Below are 20136 nucleotides of genomic sequence, written 5' to 3'. Positions count from 1 at the left end.
ATTTTCTTGAAATTGGTGTTGCAAATAAAATGAAAATTGAAAAATTAATAAGTATTGTCAAATGTATACATTTAATATTATTAATCTTTTTAGAAAACCCAAAAGTATTTGATTAGTAATTTTTGAAACTTTAATATATATATTTTTTTGATGAATAGTCCTTTTCTATTAATAAATAATATACTAAGATTACAATTCAAAAAAAAGAGTTGGGGGATACAAGATTAGTCCATGAAATTTCACACGGCTGAAGCTAGAATCAACAACTATTCATAAAAAAAATAGATAAGAAGAAACCCTTAGGAAGCTAAAGTAGTGCCAGTTAAGGGGGGTGGTTCATCCTAAACATGAAATCCCTAGTCATCCTTGGGATTGGTAGGTGGGTTGGGAAAAATCCAGCTATGAACAAAATCATCACTGACTTGGTTAGTATCCTTGGTATTAGGCCATGGAGGTGAGATGGCCAATTCCATGCGAAAGGTCCACTTTCCAAAAACAACACGCTAAGGAATAGGAGGAGGAGCCACCAGGCCTAGGGGCTAGCTCGTGCCACCATAGGGTGGTGAAACAAAGTGACAATGCTAACCACCATCACCACTACTGGGAGAGTAATGGCAGGAAGCCTACAAATGCGGCATATGCGAGTGGCAACTTGAAGAGCTATTCCCTCGACGGTGGCCTCTAGGAAGCATGGTATTAACTAAGGCATCTAGAGGTACTCTGGAAACTATACAAGGGGCATTTCCCCAATTATTGAGAATCTCTTGAAGGTGGGCCACCTCTATAGCCACCTTTTTGGCTTGCACTTGGATCTACATCATTACATTATTACAAAAACACACTTTAGTGTACATAGCAACATTTATATCAAGAAAACTATGAGTGAAAAGAACAACATTTCTATCTTTTCATAGAGTGAACAAAATATCCATCCTGAAAGTATGCCATATCTAGGTAAATTTTCTAGGGAACCTAGGAGAATCACCCAAAATAACCATATGCCAAGAAAAGGGTTTAGGCCGAAATGGCTTAAAGAAATCATGAATCTAGTGCTAATAACTTTGAGCACATCTGCAAAACCAAAAAATATGCAAGAAAGACTGATTGGCCACAAAATGGACACTAAGGATCTGGAACTCCAATATGCTTAAGTTGAGGCCCAAGGGGAAGACCTTGAAAAGATAGGCACCAAGCAAAATGTGCAAACTTGGGTTTTGTAATGGTAGTCCAAATAGTGTCAAAGCACTTTCTCCACTGAGAAGGGGAAGATTGCAAATGCCATCTTTGGTTGAGGGTATCCACCATTGATAGATGGGGAGAAAGCCATCGATATCCCAAACTTGACTTGTAGCTAGTGAAGGGAGTGGCAGGATACCATTTCCAATTAGTACACCAAGGTTGAATAGATTGGATACCTATTTTATGAATTAAGTGACCTAGAATTACATAAAGCAACAAGTCAAAAGTCTTTTGATCTGTACAGGCAAGATAGAAATGGACTTGCATATCTTCCCAAGGTCTGAGACTCATGGAGACCCTAGAGAAAAGATCTTTAGGAGTCTTGATGCCACATTTGAAAAAACATAGAGCACTAGCACCTCGAGTCTTGGCCAGAGGACTACCTTGGATGGAAAATAGAGGAAACCACCAAATATTATGTTGGTTCAAAGAGAGCTCATCATGGAACTCATCACTAGACTAGTGAAGCCAAGGCTTAACAGCTTACCAAGCTTTCCATATGCTCTCGATAACAAAAGAGCCCTATATGTATATGGGTTCTCCCATGATGAGAAGGGTTTACAAGAAAATTCCCTTCCATGGAAGTTTGTTAATAGGAAAGACCTTGCTTCTATTTAGAGAGAAGGCCAAGGCCTCTAGACTCTTGGGGAGACAACAAAAATCCTAAGAAAGTTTGTGAAAGCCATGATGGTTGGAACTAGAAGCCTAAAGAAAATCATGGAGCAATCACTCTAATTTCTAATAGGAGGCTTTAGAAGGAGCCCAACAAGAAGAATAATGGACATGCACAGGCACAAGAACTTTAGAGAAAATCTGGATTTTCCCTGCAAGAGAAAGTAGTTTTGTAAGCCAATAGTCCAGCTTATTCATAATCTTGGAAAGCACACATTCCATAGATCAATTGGCGAAGTGTAAAAGGAAAAAGGAATGCCTAGAAAGTGAAAAATCTCCCTGTGTGTGAGACATTTCCATTCAAATTGGTTAAGCCAAGGTGGAGTTGGCAAAAGAAACTAGCAATAACAGAGTGTTTGATGCCATTGAATAGAAGAGCTAGAGGCTTGAGAAAAAGTGTCAAGGAAATTAAGGGCATTATTGATGTTTTCTTAATCCTCCAAAAGAGTGAGAAAAGAATCATTGGCAAAATGACCATTGACCAACTAGGAAGAGGAATCTGGCAAAGAAATGCCTCAAACCAAACTTTAAGAGATGGAGTGGACTAGCAAGTAACCAAACCCTTCAGTAGAAAGAACATATAACACCAAATCCAGAGAACAAGCCTACCTGCTGGAATGAAAATGCCCAAAGGTGTCAAATTGGGAGTTATTGATAGCAATACAAGCATTAGCATCTCCACAAACTGTAAAAAAATGGGACTGAAACCAAGAGCCTAGAGCATAACCAAAATGAAAGGCCATTCAATCCAGTCATATACTTTAGAAAAATCAATTTTCAAAAAAATAGACGACTGATTGGACTTGCGAGCCCACTCCATACCTTCCTAGAAAACAATGATGTTGTCAAGAATATACCTAGATTTGATAAAGCCAATTTTCTCTGGCTGCACAATTAAAGGAAGGATATGGAAAATTTTAAGATAATTTCCTTAGTAATAATCTTATAGGACACATTAAGAAGGGTCATGGGCCACCAGTAACAAATATCCTTAAGATCGCCAGCTTTAGGTATGAATTTGAGGTTACTTTTATTGATAATAACTACTAAGCTTCAAGATAAAATTTGTGCAGATTGGGTCCAATATACTCCCAAAGATGTTTGTGAAATTCACAAGGAAACCCATCATACCTAGGGGATTTTTCATCAACCATGGAAAAAACTACCTCTTTAAGGTCTCAGATGGTTTGAAACTGCTCATAGAAAGAATGTTGTACAACTGCTAGGTAGTTTGGAGTAATAGAAATACACTTTTTGAGGGATTCCTCCTAAGCAACCAGATTTCCCTACGAAGCAAACACATTTTCATAATAGTGAAAAAAAGCTTGTAGGATGTCAAGGATACTAGAAAGAATAGAAGTGCCTTGTTTGATTTTTTTAATCCCAAATTTGGTACGACAGGCTCGAAGCTTTATCACCAACATCTAGCCAATGGATGCAAGATTTGATTTGGGTCCCTCGAGCAGTATAATTATTTGCAACCTTTTTTTCATGGTGTTAAGGGTGAGAGCCTCAAAAGCTTTCTTGAGAGAAGTGGTAGTGGATTCATAAGACCACCTTTTGAAAACTGCCAACTGCCACCCATAGATGCACATAAATTGAACACTTCTAGTAATGGCATCATTCACCACTAAATCCACCATATCTAGGTATGTGGACATGGCTCCAAATTATAGACATGTAAGATATAATAAATAGGGGAAGCATGCACCAACATTGACGTATTGAGGTAAAACTAAGTCTTGAAAACTCATTGGATAGTTGTGTGCCATGAAATAGCAAAATAAATGGGATAGCGGTCTGATAACATCACATCTGGCAAGGGAATGACAAGTAAATCTTGATCCTTACAAAAGGAGAAAAAAATTGTGCAGTAATCATGGCATGATCGAGATGTTTTAAAATGTGGTCAAAGCCAGCTCGAAAGTTGGACCAAGTGTGCCAAACTCCACTATGTTCATGGTGGTTAGTATTGGGATCAAAAGGGCCCAATTTATTATGCATTTAGTACCAAGCTTCCCTTTCCCTAGCTATCCAAAAAAAAGGAAAAATTTCATCTTTGTCAAAGGCCAACTCAACCAAATTGAAGTCACCACACGTAACCCAAGTAGCTGGAGGCAAGTTGTAAGCCATTCAGCCCCACAATTGAGATCTTTCCACAACATCATTAGAAGCATAAACATTAACAAATCCAAAAGAATGATTGGTAATAGAAAGAAAAAGCCAAATGATTTTATGCATGGGGTCAGAACCATGCGAAATAATAGTAGAATGAAGATGAGATGATAGAAGAGTAACTACACCACCCCTGTTAGAATCGTGCTGAGAGGAAAACATAATGCCATCTAGCCAAATGATGCAACATGCAAAGGAAAACATGAAACTAGAGATCTTAACTTCTTGGATACAAAGAAAATCTAAAATACCAAGTCTATGATGGGTATGCTTGACATGGTACTTTCAAGAGAGGTCTGTAAGACCTTGCACATTTTATGATTAAAAATTCATGAAAATTCTTTAGTAGCTATTTTGCAAGAAATTTGAAACTTGGTTAAAGCCAAAAGGAAAATCCTCTAGACTAATGGCCCGACATTTCTCCTTTGGTTTCTCAACATGTCTGGGAGGACTCCAAGAACACCACACATTCTGAGTTGCAATGGAGGAAGCAACAAGAGGGTTGTGAATCACAACTGAGGTGTTATGCCTAGTGGCTACCTTGATCCCCTATGAACCAGGGTTTGAAACCTATGAAACACTAGGGTTTGTGTAATATCCTCCCCTGATTTGAAACTTTGACTTGTAGAAATTTAACTTAAGGAATATTGTCAAACACTTTGTATGCAAACTCATAAAGCTGATTTCCTCAATAAATTGCTTTCCAATGAGTAGATTTACGAACAACTATGAAGTGACATTAAAATGCACAATACACATCATAACATTTTCACAAAAACTTGGCACACATTCAACAGTATATGAAAAAATATGGAAACTCTTTCAATCTGCTGATAAAAGGGTGATTTTTAAATGTAGATGTGCACTTACAGCTACCTTAAAGGCTGCAACAACTATTCAGACTTGTATTCAACAATTATTATGCAAAGTATCAAAATTTGACAGAAGAAACCTGGAATTAGTTGCCGTAGTATTTTACATATGTAGTCGGTAGCCCTCCAAACTTCTAATCAGCTGGAAAAACAAGTAAACTTGATACCAACACTGTTCACGCTGTACTATAGAAAAATACTGTTCATGCCGACTGTAGCAAAATATTGTTCATGTGGCACTATAGCAAATAACTAACTTCAGATCTACACCTCAAACCCTTGTAAATTTCTTTATGCGAACGTCCCAAATGAAATCGAGTGTGTTTCCTGAAGTGAAAACACCCTTGATCCTCCTGATTGTGTCTTCCAACAGCGAAGAGAATGCTAGCAAAGAGGGATTCCATCCTCCAAGCCCGATAATCAGATATCCAACAACATAACATTAATCTTCATCCAAGCATACAAAAAAAAGCTCTTCCATTTCTCTTATAGCATTCTCACAAGAGCTCAATCCTTCGTTTTCTCAATGTGGGATAAAACATAACTCCCTTTATGTACCTTATATCTCCAATGTGTTATAAAAATAAAGGGAACTTTTTAAATTTAAATATTTTCCACAAACTATAGTCTATGCATTAATAAAGTTAAATATTTAAATTTAACTTTATAAAATGGCTTTATCAATGCATAACAAATCTTATCAATGATAAATAAGTTTTCCTGTCGATTTTAAACAATTACCATTGACATACCACTGTGACTGAATGTCCGGCCATGTCCAAGATGACTTACTATAAATAGTAAGTATGCCCAAAGTTGCCCCAGAACCCCTCAGAAAGACCTGCAACTGAAACTGTCTAGGCCAAATGGCCTCTAAGCCCCTTTAATGTCCTAGTTAGCCTATGGGACTGTGGGGAAATAGGCTAACGACAACATCATGCTATGAATGCTAGAAAGGGGACATTACAGTTTGGTTCTGAGAAAACCACTTGTGTTCCTACAATGGCTAAGGTTTGCACTCCTATTGAAAGAGGAGGAACCAAAATGACTGCCGCATATGACTTTTTAGGAGCCAAGGGAGACTTTCCCTGGCACTCAACAGTGGTCCATTCTTCTTTTTTCTTCCCTTCTGCTAGTTTGACAAGGGCCTCTTTAGGTGGGGGTTTAACCCTGGGCACAACCAAAGGGCAATCCCTAATCTTGTGTTCTGTTGATTAGCACCTATAATAAGTGTTAGGAAGGTTCAAATAAAGCACCTTTTGAGAGAAAGTTTGAGAACCAATCGACATCTCTACAAAATCCTTAAGAACCTTGGAGAGATCAACCTCAATGCAAACACTTTTATAAAGATGAGCATTAAAAAAAATTTCATGTTGCTTTATAATAACTTTGCCAAGAGTATTGGCAATGGACTCAATAAAGGCCAAGGGTAAACCCAGGAACTCTACCCACATAGGAACCATAAGCTTTTTGTCATCAGAGATAGTGTATTCTCTTGACCATTTTTGAAAAACTAATAGGGAAGAATGCATAGACCAAGGACAATTGCAAAAAACTGTGTTTGCCTATGATGGGTTGGAAAAATGAAATTAAAAAAAAAACTCTTGGTTTAGGTTTTGCATAGTGTCAAGGGAGACTCCATGAGGAGTCCAACTCTTGTTAACCCATTCTCGGAGCATAGCTTCAGGAGGAGTCCTACCAACAAAATACCCTATTAAGATATGTTGTTGTAAGCAATCACAAGCAACATCAAATTCTTGCAAAGGAAGGATAATATTAGGATTACCTCATGAAAAACCTTTAGGATGAATTTGTGAGGATGTTTATTCAATGGAAGCACCATATATTTTTGAAGTAGTAGCATGAACACCTATATCAAGAACTGGGTCACCACTGGTCGGGGTCATTATAAACTAGCCTAAAAACTCCCATAGTAAATGTGGATTAACAGGTGGAAAACACAGAAGAAAACCTCAGATAGAGAGTTGTACACAAGGAAACTCAAAGATCGCATGAAACCCTAGCAGAGCCATTCCTAGCCTAATATATTATTTGAACACTATCTCTTGATGTCTAGCACTAACTACTTCAACACTCACAACAAGCAATTGTTTCCTTAACTGTTGAAAATTTTCCTTCCATAATGCCATTGTCATTATTTCTCTCAACTTGTTTTAATGTGGAAATATTTCTTTCTTTCTTTACCAATCTTAATATGAATAAAATTGTAAATAGATTTTACAATTAGTCCTTACATTTTAATAAGGTATTTCCTATTATCAATGTGCTTAATTATCTTATAAAAGAGAATAATTCTTCCATAATCAAATTATTAGAATTCTTGTATGAATCACCCAATATTCTATCTCTTATTATTCCAACTCTAAATCTTAATATTTTATAGAGAACATACCAAGGTGAACGTTTTCATGACTTTTTAAATCCCTAAACTAGAATAATGTCATATATGATAATATTAGAATTGTGAGGAATAACAACCTTCGATATGTAACATCAGATTTCTGTCTTCTGTCCTCCTATAACGAAAATTGGCGTTGATTAATATTCAGCTTATTTATCTTTATAATACATCGTTACCTGCTTAAATTGATAAACCATAATAATGTCATCTAGGTGATCAACGTCATTATCAAATAAAAATAAAACATCTCCTCAATTCCAAATGTATCATTTCAAACTATATCCATCTATCTATCATTTCAAACTATTTCTTTCATTGCTGATTTAAATTATTCCGCCACCCAAAAAAGAAAATGCATTATTGCGAAAATTGACAACAATTGTGGAAGTGAATAAGCGATATCAACTGCTCACAGATGTTATCCACAAAGCAGGACCACTTTAGATTCCTTTGCAAATCCAGTAAATGGGAAAGTACAAAGGTTCGAGCTGATAATATAAAACACTTAATTGTATACATTATGTCAGGTACGAATTTCTTTAACCTAATTATATGAAGAAAAATGTCTCATGCGGGTTGTGCGGTTAACTGGCATAGAGATGTAAGTTCCAATAACATTGAAGGTTCGTGGAAGATATGAATACCCTAATTTGTGCACCTCTCAAAACGATCCACGTTGTGTACATGAGCGCGTATATCACGTGGGTGGGTGGTAAGATTTCTATTCATGAAGAGATCAGTAGCTTCAATAAGATTCAAAGTGGAGCGTAGATTCAAATCCATATAATCATTTTAGTACAAGAACAAAGAGCAGCTATAAGTTTTTCCTTCGTTACAACCTAGAAATGACTAGACATCTACAACAGTTACTCCAGTCACAGGCTGTTTTATTTGCTCGAGGGACATGGGGCGAGTGTCCCTCATGGTACGTACTAGACATGTTGAGCTCAATTCCATGAAGATCGAGTCCTTGCAAGGCACAAACTCAAGTTTTTTTGTGGCCTCTGCCTGCAACACATGGGTTATGGAAATTATTGCAACTTATTCAAATTTAAAATACTACTGTGAACAATGATACAATACATTAAGGTCAGTTTGTCTATTAGTGACTTAATACTTAATCAGTTGGTTATATTGCTACCAAGCTCTATAGTTATTATTGAGCTTATCATTCATCCAACAGTATTAACTATATGCTTCAGTTGCTACTGAGGATTTTAGATAGTTTATAGTATAGCTCAAGTGTAGTAGTGTCTACCAAGATATCCAATAGAAGTGATGGAGGTCTTAGTGTTAACCGATATTCGTAGTGTTAACCAAGTTTTATAGTGTCTACCAAGCTTGCAATGTTAACAAAGTGAATTTAGTGTTGACCAAGTCATGTAGTGTCAACCAAGTGATTTTGTATCTACTAAGTTTGTCAGTGTTTACCAAGTCATATAGAGCTAACCAAATTAGTGTTAATTGAAGTGATCAATATGGAATGAGCTTCTACTTCAATCAAGTGCTAGAGCATGCCAAGCATTGACAATGTTTGCTAAGTTTTAGAACATCATCTAGTTTGTCTTATGAACCCGAGTTACAACAATGGGCTGACTTTGTGAATGATGATGAATTTGGTATTGTAGTTGACTCTAGTAAGTAGTTATTTGGATTGATATATATGTAATGTATTGTATCATATTCAAGTATGTTATTCATTTAGTATGTGAAAAAGTATAAGCAGAAGAGTGCAAATTAAAGGCTACAAGCAGTATATGGTAGAGCAAAGATTTATCTATCATAGTTAGGTGATCACTACAATTCAAGGAATCTCATTCAACAAATTATATTTGCAGATCAAAGATAAGCCATTGATTCATTCTAATAAGTGCATAAGTCAAATCCTTTAACTAGGTGGACTTAACAATCTTTTCCTAAATCTCCTAATAGAGTGCATGCTTCATTATGTGTTTGTAAATCCTTTAACAAGGTGGACCTCATAGTCCTTATTGCTCCTATCAGGGAAGATCACCAGAAGTGGTCAATTGTAAGCCTTAATAGGCCAAATTTATACTATAGTATTGAATCTTTTGGGTATCATCCCCACTCTAGTTTTACTTTCTAATTAGAAAATTTCTAGATCACCATATCTTATGTCAAAGTGTTCTAAAAAATTCATTGCTTTCATGCATGTACTTAGATTAGAATAATATATGAAGGATTAATTAGTGAAGTAAGTTAAATTTTTATTGGTTCCTGATACACCCCTCCCCTTTCAGTAACCTAGCCTACCTTATACTTCCAATGATTGGTATCAGAGCTACAACTGGCTCTCACATCAGAAGTTTAATAGCTTGAGAAAATATCAGAGGTAATGGAGGTATGTAGGCTAGATAATACTATTGAGAATGAAAAGAATGGGTCTTGAATTAGCTATTGGACAACTCAAAATAGAAAAGGAACAACTATCTCAATCATTAGAAAGAAGGAAAGATCTTGCAACACAAATGGTTGACAATCTCTACATTGAAGAAAGAATTAAAGACTTATGTCTAGAAAAAAATTCAGATGAAAATGATATAGCAATCAAAAGACCTACTTGAGAAGAATTCCAATCTTTAAGAAGAAGTCAAAAAGCTAAAAAGAGAGAAAGAAATCCAATCAATTAGATAATGTAAAGTTATGAAAGAAAAAGACAAAGCCAAAGAAGAGATAGAAGAAAATGACAATGAAAGTCAGCAAGTATCGCTTCCACAGGAAGACTTTAATGATCGACCCAATGATACAAATCAAGAGCTTATCAATCTAAGGATAGAGAATGAAAAAATATAGAATGATCTTAGTATTGAAAAGAAAAGCAATGAGAGAATGATGAAATATCAAGGAAGCATGAATCAAATGAATGAGAAAACTCAATATAGACACAAAGGCAAAGTTGGATTAGGATATACTGAAGAAGGTGAATCATCTCAACAATGAGCTTAAAAGAAAAAAAGACCAACTCGCAATCATTGTGGTAAGATAGGTCATACATCAAATAAGTGATGGAACAATGGTAAAGAAAAATTCAATGGAAAATGTAATAATTACAATAAGCATGGTCATAGAGAAAGTGAATGCACATAGAAACCTAAGTTTGAAAGAAATTGTCACAATTGCAACAGACAAAGACACAAATCTTTAGAGTGTAAGACCAAGAAGTGGAACCGAGTAGAGAAAATTGTGATAGCAATATTTGATTGGGATTACAACACATGGTGTAGATGTCACTAATGTGGCAAGTTTGGGCATATTGGAGAAAACTATATGAAACATCACATGAGGAAAAGAGACACTACAAAGAGATTTTTTGTGTGTACAGAACTTGGACATCTTGCCAAGAACTATATGAACACATATAGAATTAAAGATGAAAAGAAAACCAAAGATGACAATATCAAACAAAAAATGAGGCAACAATGGGTGTAGAAATCTCTAGATAATGAAAGCCAAAGTCTCAAAGTTGTTGATGCCCAAGTGAATGAGTTGGGTGACACAATCACCTCGACCTAGTTCCCTATAGAGATCACTAGAACTGTGATTCAAAAGAATTTATCAAACATTAGTTCTAGCTACCAAGAAGAAAGATCAATAACAACATTAAAGATGCATAAGGATCATTGAGTGATGATGGAAGTTCAAGACCTTAATGAGAAAGGTTAGGTTGCAAGACCTTAGCAAGAAAACTTAGGTTACATATCTTTTTCATGATGTTAATATTGAGTTGGTAGTTCCTACCAAGTTGAAGGTTTCTTCCAAGCATTAAAGACCAGACCAAGTGGAGGACAACCTATCACCGAGAAAATATGTGCATGAAGAATTAATGGCAATCGTAAAGATTGAAATTTTTTAAAAGGAGGAAATCAAATATATTGTTTCACCACAAATTTTTAGAGCACAAAGCAAAGAGAGATTTTAGAGCCTCTGAGTGACTTAAGAAATTTATATTGAATATTACTCCCATGTTTGAAACCCTAGAGAGCGATGGAATCTTCAAGCAGGAAGGTTAGGACAGGTTCTAAAATTTTGATTCGTAGAGTTGATTGCAAGGCTTTTGCATTCAAATTGAGAAAAGCAATTGCAAAGGAACTTGACCCTACTAGAGAACAATCCCAAATTCCACCTAAGGTAATTCTTACTCATGACATCCATTCCTTTTATCACTATTCTATTCAGGATATTGGAACCTTAGAAATGGATGAGGCATATAACGAACTATGTGCAGATGGTAGTATGAAACTTGAGCAAAAACATTTGGAGACAAAGGGTTTGACACATATTTCACATATGGCAAGGTATTTTCAAGTGAAGTGGATCAAACTCATCTTGAGTCATGCTCATTACATGTAGTCATGGCTAGGTCATCCTATTTTGATAACTAAGAAAATGATACACAAGATTACTAGATTTCCCATGTTGAAAAAAGTGAAGACCACTAAAACCCTAGGTTGGGTTCAACGGACAAAGAAGACTCTTACTGAATGGGATGGAAGAGGCATGAAGCTTAGTGTTGTGACTAACATGGAATTGAAGTTTGGCATTCATGTGATAGCTCACAAAATCTATAGCTCAAGCTAGTTGAACATCATGTCATGTGAAGTGGTTGACATGATGTACAAGGTGGTGAAGAATAATTTATCCTTCAACCTTGTCAAACTATTGCTAAATCAATTGAGAAAGAATATGGAGATCATCAGAGTATCAAAGAACAATCTATGTAAGCTTGGTTCTTTCTTGACATATTTATTTTTCTATGTTTGAAGGTTTTTCCCTTCTAAAGGTATTGTAGTGTAGAAGAAAGATACCCCAGTACTATATCAAATCAATGTATTCATAGCAAAGATGGGAGAAAACTTTCACAGTATTATGGACAACTATTTTGAGATATCTAAGGAGAAAATGTAGAGTAGATTTAGGATACCGAGGAAACTTGTAGAAGATTATGAGTAGGACATATGTTTCATGGTTGACAATGACAAGGTTTACATTTAGGTAGTCAGACCTAGAGTGGCATGGGTTAAGCCTCTGGAATATGAGGTTAACATTGATGACACTACAAATATTGTTGAAGCTCTACTAAATGAGCCTTTAGATCCTAAAACAACTTATTTTGGTACTTATGAAGAGGCTAATCTGATAATTAAGCTTGAGATCGAATTACCCCAAGCTATAAGTAGAGGAAGGAAGAGGATTGAGAAAATAATGAAGAATACTAAGCAATCAGGATCTCCTCTCATGCTTATTGAGGGAAAAGGAGATTATATGAAAGAATAAGATGAAGATGGAGTAGAGGTAGAAAAAATTGAGTAAGAGGAGCCTTTGAAGAAGAAAGGTAAGGTTATTATAATCAAACCTACCAAGTCTTCCCTTGATGTGTTTACAAGAACATCTGCCAAATCTAAGAGGAAACTAAAGTTGGGTGAAGAGAATGAAGCTGAACAGATTATCTTTCAAAGATCTGTCCCAACCCTTTAGGAAATATTAAAGATGGAACAATGAATAGGTATGACATTTTTTAAGTCTCTTAAGTATGAGACTAGGAATGAAGAGGAGAAAAATAAAATTGAGGATACCCTTCTACCAAAATTGGGTAAGTGGAAGCATTGGAAGTATTCACCTAATGAGCTTACACAACAAGTTCTTGATGTGTTTCTAAAAGCAATGAAACCTCAATGGGATAGTGCAATGAAAGTTTTCAAAGACATCAGTGAACATACTTTGAGACAACTCATGTTGAGTCTCAGTGAGAAAGAGGTGAAGAAATCACTGAAAGAAAATGAGAAGAAGCTCACACCCAAATTTAATACATGTCTAATACTATTAAAAGACATTGAATCTGTGGTGAAGTCTAACACTACTACATGGAAGAACATCTATGGGATGCACAAGCCTAGTGACTTTTGTTGTCCATGTTGATGATAAATTTTGTGACGATGATGAGATAGATGATGTTAATCTTGATGATGAGGAAGAATAACATGAAGCAACTAGAGGAATTCTTCCAGAAATATAGAGTATTGAGGAAATAGATGCAAAAAACATTGTAGCATTAGTTATGACTTCGTTTCATCACTCTCTAAGAAAAGCCTTAGTTAAATTAGGATGAAAGAAGGATTCTACCCAATTGGTTGAGGTCAAATCTACTACACCAAGCACACAACCAATCTCTGGAATTGCTCTATTGTGTGTTTAAATGATTGAAGTGCCTAATACTTCATCTAGTGAGTAGCAAGTCTTCATAGCATCAGGGTTGATTGAGCAACATCAAGGTGTTCCTATTGTTAATTTTATTTATATTGTTAGTACTATGGGTGCTATTCCTACTTTTTCAACTATTGTTTCCACCATGGCCATATCAATGATAGTTGAGAATCAACCTCAACCGAGCATATGAGTTCTAAATAAGGGAAAAGAAATTGTTCATTTTTTGATGCCTTTAGAAAAATATAAAGAAGAGGAAATTGATCTAGATGAGAAAATTATTATTCCAAATTGGGATACATGTGACCTCACTCTAGAAGAGATGGATACCATTGGAGAACTTTGGAAGAAAAGGGATAAGCAAAAGAAGCTTAAATAAGAGAGGAAAAAGAATAATCAAGTCCTTGAGGACATAAAGAGCATATTTGTTGATGCTCTAAATATTGAGGTTGATGGGAAACAACCTATTCTAGATTAGTTAGCTGAAATTGTCCACAAATACAATGAAGAACTAAATGGACAAGAAAAACTATTACAGAGAACTAAGAGAAATTTTGAAAGTCAAGTTTTGGAGTAGGTAGCACAAAAGATTTATATTGATCAAGTAGTGTTGTCTACTATTCTTACTTCATTGGAAACATCTATCAATAATGTTGTTTCATTATTTGTTAAGTTGATGTATATGTAACACATCTGCAAAACTAGACGTGTTTCCAACCATGATGAAGGATATCTATGATAATCATTATAAAAACAAATTTTGTAATACAATTTTATTCTATGAAGAATATATGATGTAATGACATCATTATGGAGAAGTGTCGTCCATATAGTGAATTCACACTAGTCAATGTTTACTTGTTACTTCATGTGAATAATTGTACTAGGAGATATAGTTCTCCTTTAATCTATGTATGGAATAATAACATCCAATTTCATTATTCAGTTGAGATTTTTTCTCAAGTATACTTGCAAACATTTTAAACGTGTTACCCTGACCTTTGCGTTTGTATGATTAAAGCCTTTACATGACACATATCACTAATATGTTGATCATAAAATTATATATGAAATTTTTGGTCTATTTCAAACTATTAACCTATTCTAAATCATAATATTCAATTTATACTCATTTTAAGTGTTATCATTACCTCAATACCATTAAGTAACCCTTCATTTTCCATTATTCATACTAGGAATTATTATCACTAACAAATGGTCTATTTATAAATGTGACTGAGAAAATCATAATTCTTCTTAAGGACCATCGTAATGATTATATTTCTCTATCATGCTAAGAGGCATGTGTAATGAGAAGAACATGTCCTACTACCTATAACTTTAAACATAATCATAACCCTAATAATAAGTGCAAACCTAACCCTAATATTAACTCTAAACCTAACACTTGATCTAACTCTTACCTTTGTGATACTTCTTTCCCTAACCTTACCCATGATCATGAGAATATACTTATTTTTATATAGGGCACCTTATATAATAATAAATATAATCTAAAATCCCAACCCATACTAACTTGATAACTATAACAATGACCTTAAGAAAACTTCTAAATATAATCCTTTCTCCAATCATGTTTCCTAACCTTACCTCTATCCATAATTTAATCAATATTATAGCTCCTAACCCTAATGTTAACCCTAATCATAAGACTAACCCTAACCTATCCCTAACCCTAACCTAGGTCCCAGCCCTAATATCAACCCTATTCCCAACCCTAACCATAATCTTAAATCTAATTTTAAATTAGTAAATTATATAAGTCCTAATTGTAACTCTAACCCAAACCCTAACCCTAATATTAACCCTAAATCTAAATCTAATTCTAACCTTAATCCTAACTCTAAGACTAACCATAAACATAACTCTAACCGTAACCTTAACCATTACTCAAACCTTAATCATAACTTCCACACTTCTGCTAAACCTAAATAAAAATATGCTCCATATAGTTAATTTATATATTTTTAGATCTTTAGATTTTCACTTATTACTTAATACAAAATAATTATGCCCTAAACCTAACTCTTACCCTTATCATAACCTTGAATAAAACCTTAACCCTTACCTTAACCCAAATCCTAACCGTAACCATAACCCTAGCCATAACCATAACAATAACCATAACCATAACCATAACCATAAACATAACCATAACCACAACCATAACCACAACCACAACCATAAGCACAATGAAAATGAAAGCCACAACCATAACCACAACCAAAATCATAACCACAACCACAACCACAACCACAACCATAACTTGAATCCCAACATTAACCCTTACACAAACCCTAACCCTAGCTCCCACCCTTCTCTTAATCTTGAATAAAAATATGCTCCATATAGTGAATTCATATCTTTCAATTTTTACATATTATTTAATGTGAATAATTGTACCCTAACCCTAACCTTAACTATAACCTTGATGTTAATTCTAAAGATAACCCTAACTCTAATTATAAATATAGACTGAAACCTAACCCTAATTCTAACCCTTTCTCTACCCCTATCTCAAACTCTAAATGTAACCTTAACTATAACTCTAACCCTACCCTTAACCCTAAATAAAAATGGTCTCCATATAATGAAGTCATATCTTTCAATTTTCACTTATTACTTCATGTGAATAATTTACCCTAATCCTAACCTTAACCCTAAATTTAACCTAAACCTTAACACTAACCTTGACCTTGACCCTGACCATAATCAAAACCATATCTCTAATTCTAACATAATTGCAATATAATCCTAACCCTTAATTTAGCCCTCACTCAAACCCTAACTGTAACTCCAACCCTTCTCCTAGCCCTAAATAATAATGTGCTTCATATAGTAAATTCACATCTTTCAATTTTAACCCTAAACCTAATGCTAGGCCTAACTATAACACTAATTCTAACTCTACCCTTAACCTTAATCCTAACCCTACATCTAACCTTAACTCTACACTGAATTCTAACCCTAACTCTAATTCTAACCCTAATATTAACAGTAACTGTAATGGTAATTCTAACCCTAACCATGTCTACATTTAAATGTAACATTTTTTATGTAACAATATCCTTAAAATAAAACAAAAAATAAATTTATGAAAATTAAATACCATATATAAAATAAAAAAATAAAATTTTTATCCATAATTTTATAGTAACTATATAAAACTATAATTAAAAATTTATTAAGAATTATATACCAACCTTATCAATATAGAAAAATAAAAAATATTTTCCCTATTGTACCACGACTGCCACTAGTTTGTATATATATATATATATATATATAAAGATTTTTGGGTATTCCTAATTATGAGTGGACAACTAAGAAATCCATTCTCCAATTGGTTACTTATTCCTTCAAGACACAATCAACAGAAATGATAACAAATTATATATAAAATGATGAAATTTTTTCAGATTGAGATGAAAAAGAGATTTAGAATCCCTCAATCAATTTGGCAAAATATAAAGATAATATCTATTTTAGGGTATAAACTAATCATACTTGTGTTGAGGATGTTGAGCATAAACAACTTTATGTTAAACATTTGGTAGATGAAGTGGTAGAAAGAATGTTAGATAATTATGTGTAAACAATTTTGAAACTAGAGAGAGATGAATAATTCCCTAGTTGGGGAACTTATGAGGAGAAGTACTATGAAGTGAGAGATCAGTTGTATAGTAAAGAAATTAAAAATAAAGTGGACAAGCAGATTGAGCAAATGATTACGGACACTAGAATTATAAGCAAATAATTTTGAGAAGATAATATAGAGTTAAATGTATATTGGAGGATAAAAGCACAAATCTATGCCACCCTTTTGTAAAGGAAAAGGCTAACAAAAGTATAACTGGCCACCTTCAATTATATAAAACTAGTATTATTATTTAGAATTTGAAAATGATGTAAATTAATGAAATGTGTAGAAATTGATCAAGTTTAGAATTATAATTTTTAACAATTATTTATAATATATAGTTTTCATAATTTTTGTAGAGATTTTTTTAGCACACTAGTACATTTGGTCTCATTTTTCAACCTTTATTGGTCAAAATTTTGACCCATTTTTCGACCAAACTTTGACCAAATTTTACCAACACATTGGTTAAAAAAAATTTGGTTGAAATTTTGACCAATACGTTGGTAAAAAACTATTGAAATTGCTAGCACATATTCTACCAAGCATTGGTCAAAATTTTGAACAATGCTGGTAGAAAACTATTAGGCATTGGTCAAAATTTTGACCAATGCTTGGTAGAAAACTATTGGGCATTGGTCAAAATTTTGACCAATGCTTGGTAGAAAACTCCTAGGAATTGGTAACAATTAGGACCAATGCTTGATATAAAACTCTTGGGCATTGGTCAAAATTTTGACCAATACTTGGTAGAAAACTGCTAGGCATTGGTCGAAATTTTGACCAATTTTTGGTAGAAAACTATTGGGCATTGGTCAAAATTTCAACCAATTCTTGGTAGAAAACTCTTGGGCATTGTTTGAAATGTCGACCAATGCTTGGCAGAAAACTGTTGGGCATTGGTCAAAATTTTGACCAATTCTTGGTAGCAAACTGTTGGGCATTGGTCAAAATTTTGACCAATTCTTGGTCGAAAACTCCTGGGCATTGGTCAAAATTTTGACCAATGCTTGGTAGAAAACAATTGGGCATTGGTCAAAATTTTAACCAATACTTGGTCAATTTTTTTTTGAGGCTCATAGTTATTGAGGTCCACTTTAGCAATGGCCCTTCCTATGAAATTGTAGTCTAAAACCTTTTTAATGAGATAATGTGTTATGAGTTCTTCATCAGTGGGATGGAACATGAATCTAGGAGACAGTTGTGCATCACCCATATCAAACTCAGTAATAGAGGCTCTTAACTTTAGTTACAATCATGATATGGGTGACGCACAACTGCCTCTTGGATTCATGTTCCATCCCACTAATGAAGAGCTCATAACACATTATCTCATTAGAAAGGTTTTAGACGACAATTTCATAGAAAGTGCCATTGAAGAAGTGGACCTCAACAACTGTGAGCCTCAGGGAGGGTTCAATTCCCTCCTTTATTATTCACTATGCATATAATCCCATACACCCATTTGATCTCGAATGATGATATGTACTAAATGTTGAGTGTCTATGCTGAGTGCTCCAAAACCATCCATTTCATGCCTTCATCTATACAAAATGTCTTTCTTGTTTCTTTCTACTCGCACGCCCATTTCATTTCATATGACCATTTGAAAATTGTGTCACTCTAAGCTTTCAACTGTTTCCTCTTGATTGATCATCCCATAACTGTTGAATGAGAGCTTTGGGATAAGCTATATGAATCCATCAAAAGTTTGGCTAGATTTTGATCTATGATATAGTACTAGAAGCTATATTTCATGCTAGTCAAAAAATCTTCTTGGCCATGGCCTGGGGCAATATGAACCAGCCAAATGAATGCCACATTCATGTTTGATGGAGAAACCCTTCTTGAGGAAGGGGAGAGATTTTTTGTTGACCACTTAGTTGCTATTCTCCTAAACCTACATGCCAAAATTAGAAAAAAATAGACTCATCTTTGGAGTTGAATCTACTTCTGCTGCACACTCTTTTTTAAAAGCTACTAGAATAGGCATATCTATTTAGCCTGTTCCTTCACACATATATTTTATCTTGTTGCTTTGTAGTCTTTTAGTCTTTATTTTTGTTTTTTCTAGTGTTTTAGTATGGGCAACACCAGAATTGTGTTTTATCAAAAAATTTTCAAAACTTAAAGGGTAAGCATCAAGACTTCCCAAGAGGTGACTTATCTTGGAACTACTCCAACTAAGAATCAATAGCGTTTTACATGGATGGGTGACCTTGTGATATATCATGATGTTTCACTCTTGTGAGCATCGCCTAGATGCAATAGATGGCAGGTTGACCATTCATGCCCATAAGAACACAACTAATAAAATACGGATCAATGAGTTTGACTTGAAAGATACATAGTTGAATCCTGATTGAATAATATAAAAATCATTCCTCTAAAATACATATAAATGATATCATTTGTTTGTATTGTATGTGTCTTCTTTCACACCATTCTATCACTGTTTACATATGATGTTATTTGCATGTATTATATTTTTCTTCCTCCACAACCATAGTAAATATCATATTGCAACATAAGACCTTTACATGTATGTCATACATAGAAACCCATAGAAATGCAAGAACAATTTTCTAATTTTGAAAAAAATGTTGTCCAAAGATAATCTTTAGAATCTTAAATAGTGAAGAAAAGATATATTGAGACTAAGCCATGCGAAAGCCTCATATACAATTAGCTGATAAGTAGGATATGTCGATTGATCTACAATAGTATATCTATAAGCATGCTTAAACATGAAGATGCTCTTATAAAAACTCAACCTTGCTAAGGATGTAGTTTCTTTATTGTCAAATGAGATTTCAACTTGATGTAATTTAATGACATTAAATATGCTCTATCACAAATCATGCAACACAAGA

The sequence above is a fragment of the Cupressus sempervirens genome, chromosome 5, assembly GCF_028749045.1.
Source record: "Cupressus sempervirens isolate cs-2001-9-10 chromosome 5, ASM2874904v1, whole genome shotgun sequence".
Lineage (NCBI taxonomy): Eukaryota > Viridiplantae > Streptophyta > Pinopsida > Cupressales > Cupressaceae > Cupressus > Cupressus sempervirens.
Note: the sequence above shows the minus strand (reverse complement) of the source record.